The sequence below is a fragment of the Xiphophorus couchianus genome, chromosome 8 (genome assembly GCF_001444195.1).
Source record: "Xiphophorus couchianus chromosome 8, X_couchianus-1.0, whole genome shotgun sequence".
Lineage (NCBI taxonomy): Eukaryota > Metazoa > Chordata > Actinopteri > Cyprinodontiformes > Poeciliidae > Xiphophorus > Xiphophorus couchianus.
The window spans coordinates 10,045,065-10,052,405 of record NC_040235.1 but is presented as its reverse complement, the minus strand read 5'-3'; positions in this window follow the sequence as shown (position 1 = coordinate 10,052,405).

Sequence of the window (7,341 nt, the reverse complement as noted above, 5' to 3'; positions counted from 1 at the left end):
TATGTCGCAGATTCTGAGATAGCTTTTTAGGAAGCGAGTTCAACTCATACCCAGTTGGTGGTGGATCTTTGGCAACAGGAACGTCCAAAAACCTTGGTCTGAGTCTTTATCCTTTGTGTGAAAAAATCCTCTTTAGAATGGAAGCAAAGTAGAGAGGGTTCAATTGCTTTTGAAAACCCAACTCTTTTATCCCTCCGGGACCTTTGTCCTTTCTCCAAGTCTGTTGCAATGTTTGGGTTGAGGTAAGACCGACGATCGAATCAGAAACCCGGGTTGGACGATTGGAACTTGTCTCCCTTTGGCGGCACGAAGCTTCAGCTTTTCCCGTGGCTTCAGGGTGTGGTCTGCTGTTGTTTCCTTGATCTGCTTCTTCGTGTTAGCTCTACTTCGGTGCCGCAGACAAAGAACAAGAACTTCTCCTTGTCCGTCTGCTTATATACAGTTCTCTGCCATATATGTGTATGGGGAGTGTTAGTTTACGTGGTTTCGGCCCCTCCTGTCTGCTGGCTGGGATGGAAAGTACCGTCCTTTCCTCAGCGTTGTTCTTAGCCAACCATACCGCCCCACCCATCCTGTGCATCTGGCCATCTGTTCAGAACTGCTTGCGACAGCAGGAACTCACAAGTTCCCCTTCTGCTTTTTCCCTTTTTCTTTTTAACATTAAAACCTATGTGCTTTCCTCTGATTAACTTTTAAACACAGTCAAATATTAAAAACTATGTGCTGATTTCCATTAAGCATTAATCATAAGCATTAATCACCTCTTTCACTTATTATAAATCATCAAACCTTAATTATTTCATTGTTGTCATGTTATTACAGATCATGATTCGTACACTTCAGAATCATTCAGTGAATCATTCAGTGATTACTTACATACAGTCATTTTACCTATTGTATTCATCCATGTTCAACTTAATCCTTATCAAAACACTCAATCATTATAAATCAAAACACAAGATTGCTTTATTTCCTTCAGGCTTTCATGCACCTTTTTCTGTGTGTACCTGGATAGATCTCAAACCTCATACCAGTTTTCTTGACAAAGGGGAGTAAAATGTGGAATGGAAAAAGCAGAGGCGGGTGTAACGTCTGTGGCACTGCAGGTTTCCATGTACAGAGAAACAAAGTGATCAGAGCCCTCTGTTGCGGAGTAAATTTGAACCTGATTGAAAAAAATACAGTTGATTCCTATAGTCTTTATATGCTGTTGTCAGAGGAGAGATGAACGTTCATTGTCTGTGAACAGTAGTCCACTCAGCAGGTGCAAAGTTTTGTAACGGTTCTCTCTTTTTTAGCAGAGTGATGCTCAGACAGAATTAAATCTGTTATAGAAGACACATCAATATTACCTCAAAGTATTTAACATTGGTTCAGGTGAACAAGAAGCTGAATACAAGATAATAAATAAACAGCTTTTAACCATGTGGACCTTAAAATTGTGTGCACTTTAAGTTTAATATGCTTTACTACTAAATAGTTCTGCTGCTACGTGTGTTCTAAGACTTGTTAGGTTTTTTTGACTATGTCACTTTTTGCTTCTGTTCTCTATTACTGAGTTTGTTGTTTTAGTTCCCTTTACAGCGACAGGCCTTATTCAACAGTGTTTTCAGTCAACTGGTGATAAAAGCACCACAATGACCAGGACTCGCTTTAAAATAGGTTTTTAATCTCAGTGGGTTTTTTTTTTATCCTGGTAAAATAAAGGTTACATATTAAAACAAAGGCAATAAAAAGGCCGACTGTGGCTCAGTGATCAAATCATGATTAATTTATGAAAACAATGAAAAGACTAAAACATTCAAGGTGATGAACATTTGATAGGCACTGCAGCCCAGAAAAACAAAACTCAGGAATAACTATTTATAGGTCCTTGGACAAAGCATAAATTTAAACAATACTTTGGTCATATTTATTTTTATTCAAAAATAGTAAGGAATGCAAATAATTTTAACATGGTTTTAAAATTCCAAATATTGTTAAATGTTAAGTTTCTTTTCCCCTCTGAATACATTTTCCCATAAACCTGTGTGCCATGTAAGCAATAGGCTATAAATGTATCCTAAGGCATTTTAAGGCTAGTTGCAAATAACCTTAATTGTGAAATAATCTATATATAATGATGTGAAATGAAATTTTATATGATCAGTTTTGCACAACGCTCAAGTAAAAAGTGCAAAAAGTGCAAAAAGTGCTTTTTTTATTTTTCATTTGTAGAATTTGTTTTTAATTATTCAATACTTGTAGAGATCTAACTGTTCTTACCAGAATATAGTTATATTTATCATCTATGACTTTTAACTGGAAAATAAGTTACTTTAATTTCAGAAATAATCTCATGCACTTTGTAGCATTTAACATCAAAAATATCTTTCGCCAACATCTACTGCCAATTTTCTACGATAATAAGGGCGTTATTAATATGTTCATTATGTTAGTTCAGACAACCTAAAAGTCCTTTTCTGAGCTGACAAGCTGCTGACTTCAGATACAAGTTCATTAGCTTATGAAAGAAACTTCTGAAAGGAGCAGGAATTTATGAGCCAAACTGGTATAAATCTGTTTATTTGCATCATAAAATCTGGGAAACCATCCAAAACCTAATGAACAGCTTTACTATTTTGTCAATATAAGAGTAAACGAATAAAACAACATGCACAAATTTGACAGAGTTTTCAGATCCTGCAGACAAGATCAAATTAAATACCTGATGAATCCTTTTTGAATAACCTTTTTTTCAGTTTCTTCAAGCCATGACCTTTAGCAGACATAGGAGGAATTCCCAACCATAACTAAGGGACACTGTGCATAGGTATTAGGATTTGAGCCTTTATTTGCAGTAAAGCAGATGCTGCTCCAGTATCAGCCAAAAAGAAAAGTGCTTTATTAAATGATCTGTCTACTTCCCACCCCTTGCCTATGGTCATGATCAAAACACCAGGTTACGAGATACAGTTGTCTGGTATATGCTTCCTCCACAGGAGTCTCTGGACTGAGCCTTACAGGTAGTGTTAGGACTTCCATCATCTGAGCCTTGAGTCGAACAGAAGCTCCTCCAAATCAAAAGGACTCAGCTGAAGTAGTTTGTGTGATATTTTAAATTATTTTTCTGTGGTCACTGTGCAACAGGAGTTTCATGACTTGGATGAGACCAACAAGCGGTGCTAATATTTCTAATTTACTGCCCTGCTGCAGCTTCACCAGAGGAGTGTTTGGGTTGAGTGGTTGCACTGGAGCTCACTGGTGTCACTTTCTTCTCCCAGAGTGAGTAAAGCTTGGCAGCAGGGGTATTAAAATGCATTTGAATGAGAAGCCGCAGGCAGTGCTGGTTGTCCTCCCAGAGGCTGAATGATGAATTATTGAGGCTCACTCGTCTCTGTTTACCCAGACAAATGTGCCCTTTAGCTTAAAGCATGTTTAAGGGAGAGATGCAAAGGCTTTTAAAACATTGTGGTTGTAAAGTTAAAACTTTGTGACATGTCCAGGTGTCAGCTTCGGCCTTACTTCTCATGCTCACCTTCACATTGCTCCTTACTGTGTAAACTCTGTTTGTGGGAGTTAGAGCTATTAGAAACCATGTGTCCTGTGTAAAGAGGCCAGTTTTGGCACAGGGAACTACATGATGAAGCCTAACTGCTGGACAGCATCTGTTTGTCCTGTGCTGCAGCTTTTTTTCCTGTCACAGACACAGTACTACCGGTATGAAGCGAAGAAATTTGTCTTTTATTGCTGTTGCATAATCCAACAAACTCAAATAAATTGGGTACCTATATTTAATATGAAAAGAAAATGACAAATTATAAGAAATATTAGTTTGTAACAAAACTAATATTAAAATATGTAATATTTATTAATAATAAGTCCTTATTTCATTATTTTGGTAACAGAATAAGTACCATAATTAGAGGTCTCCATCACTTCTAATAAAACAAAAAATATAGAATTTTCAGCTTATGCTTTATTCTTATAATTATTCAGTGTTCAAGAGCTTTTTATTAATAATCTATGGCTTTCTGTTTCCCTGATTTCTTAGCTATTCTTCAAAATGGGAAAGACCTGATAGCAGTCAATTCAGGAAAACTGTAATAGTGTTGATTTTTATAAATCAGGAAGAGTCTGCAAAAATATTATTACCTACCTTATCTCCATAGCAACACTTTATTTTAAATATTTTTAACAAGGAGAGAATGCATACATTTCTTAAAGATCAGAGCTTGCCTCTTGTAAGACAAATTCATTGTACTGTTCACATTTTCCTGAGCTTAAATTACACACTTTTGTATATAACTTAGCATGTTTAAAATATGCCTGTTTTCTATTTTAAGGTGAGTCTGAGTTAGTAGAAGCACCATTCGCTTTATGTAACATTATTTGAGGAAGTGACCGCTTCTCAGTTTTGTCTTTTACATGTCCGAAAGGTTGTTTGAACCGTCTGAGTATGTTTTCCAAAGCTCTTGTGTGGATTGGGGCCTCAGTGACTTCTGGGACTTGAAGAGGTGCTGGACAGACTGCATTATGAGCTCTGTGCTCCACAGATGTCCCACGTACATCAGGTCCATCCATAATCAAACAATCCCCATTGAACATAAAGAAGACTCAGTGTCTTTCATTTCACAAAGATAAAAGTTTGAGAGAGGGGAAAACAATTCATTGAATTTTTGCTAAAGAAGTTTGACAACTTTGTCCAGAATAATAACTCCTCTTTTTTCCCCCAACATTTGACCTCTTAATTAAGTGAGAAATGCAGCTGGGATTAAATTTGTCAGTTATGAGAAATGTGTGGGGTGGTAAGATAATATATTGAAATATGCTTTTTGCATTTAATCAGCTTACATTTGTCTGATATTATTTAATGATCAAAAACGTCCAAGTTTAAGCACAAAACAGAATCAATCTGTAAGGGAGCAAAGACGTCTTGAAAGCACTGCACATACATTAGCTGGTGTACTTACAGGTCACAAACTGTTAGCAACTTTAATTTGAGTCTGTACACTAGATATTGTTATGTTTTAGTTTAGAAATATGACCAAGAAAATGTAAATAGCAACAATTAAGTCAAATACTGCAATAGAAAAAAATGGCACCAAAGGCTGGAAAGTTCTAGAAGGCTAAAGCTTTCTAGTCTTCTTCGTTTGAGGATAAAATGCAGTGCAGGATTACTGCCGCCTTCTGGATGACAGAAGACCTGCAGTCTTTTCTAACAAACGTAATTAAACAACTGTTTTGATTTCCAGAGACAGCAGGAGAACTTAAAGTGCTAACTTAATATTTTTTAAATAACAATTAACTCAAACGAATGTATGTTAATTAAAAAGGAACAAATTAAATAAAGAACTCCCTTGAAATACTTTTTTGAGTCCTGTCTATAATTATGGAACAGAATAATCTCCCATCATTTAATAATCCAGTGTTTAATTCAGAAGCTAATGAAGGATTAAATCATCTTTCTTTTGGAATTTTAGGGAAGGTCATCGTCTCTTTTCATGAAATGTACAAAATTTCAATCAGTTGAGAACATTCTCAAACACAAAGAGGATAAAATTAAACCCTTCTTAGGTGCTGGATGCTAACTGTAGTCTGCACACCTACCTCAAATGATTGTTTGTATATCCCTCAAGTTATCCTATGGGTGTTGATTAGTAAGTGGTGATTATAAAAGCTTCTGTCTGCTTAACACACAAGGACGCATCAGACTGTGTAGACTCAGCAGATTGAATGCCTTGGGATCTTATTTGTTCCAACAGAGTCTAACCTGGTTTTTTTCTGTTTTTTTTGTTGTTGTTTTTTTTTTATCAAGGGGGAAATGATTCAGATGCATTATTTTAAAGCTGTTAGACACAAATCCAAGTTTTCCAAGAGTTCAAATAGCATGCCTCAAAGCCTCTGCAGGAGTTCCTCTGCCCCTGTGAGCAACTGCACTAGTCATCATGTCTATTTTAGAGCTTTTCTTTACCTAAAGTCACGCCTGGTGTAAAAAAAGACATGATTTACGTCATTACACTGAGCTAAAGCAAGAACGTGGGAGTACTTTTTTTGTGCTGAGATAATTCAAATTAAGCATGTTTCTATCTGGGGTAAAGACATCCTCCTTTTGGAAGCTGTGAACCTCTGTGACGTGCTTGGACACTAAGGTGTTCTCACCTCGTGCTTCAGATCAGCAGCTTCGCCGCGATGTTATTATGAGCCTGGCTGAGAGCTGAGAAAAAGAGCAGCTCAGCACAGACCGTATGTTGGAACAGGCAGCAGCTGTGGCTCCATCTTTGTTTTCGTGCTTACCTCTGATTCCTCAGACCTGTTAAAGTATCACACAGTCCACACCAGGACATGGAGAGGGCCTCCCACACGCTAATCTGCAGCTATCCAAGCCTTACTGAGTTTTACAAACTCAGCATCGCTCCAGCCCACATAAATCTAACAACTAGAAGACATCTATTTTTTTTTTATATATATAAACACAAGCATTTCATTCCTTCTTTCTTACATTTTATCAAAATGTAAAACTGAAAAAAGCCAAAAGTGATTTTATTTTGAACCTTTAATGTTTGAGTGTTAAATATTATGTACAGTTCCATTCAGACCCTCACATTGTGTGGTCCTTTAATTGCTTTCCTTGCTAATTTTGCTCTTTAGTGATGCATTTGAACTGTTCTATAACTGATGATCTAATTAACAACTTCAATAATTTTTGAAGACAAGATTTTGCAAAACAAGTTTGATTGTTCTCAAATCCACACAAGTTCAAAATGGTATAATGTCCCACAACTACCTGGATAAATGTCCCGTTTGCAAGCTGCAGAAAAAACACAGATTGTGTAACCTTCAGTGAGGTCTTGGCATGATTCTGAGTCAATGGTCGACCACTTTGTTTTGCACTATTGATAAAATCTATTTTAAATTAGTTAGATTCCTGGGAAGGACATGCCTAAAAGTCATTCCAAAACCTTCATGTTAGAAAGCTCTATCTACTTAAGATGTGGATTTGAGATCATTGGCTTGTTGGAATGCCCCGTTGTGTCCATGTTTCAGTCATCAAACCCAAACTATCTCTGACAAAAGGAACCACTAACACTAGACACTATGAAATGGATAATGTTGGAACTCCAGGATCCCTGTCCACAGTGAAACTAGTTTAACATTAGTGTATGGACTGACAGTGGGTTGACCAAGTTGAAGCACCAAGTCCAAAACTTTGCACCTTCAAGCTTGAGTGGTATAAAAAGTACATTTAGTAATGAGGGAAACATCAGAATTGGATTTCCTGCTGTAAGCACAAACTAGTGACAAAAACAATTAAACTTTGTGAAGGATGTTGAAATATTATAGTGAATGCATTTTTTTTAT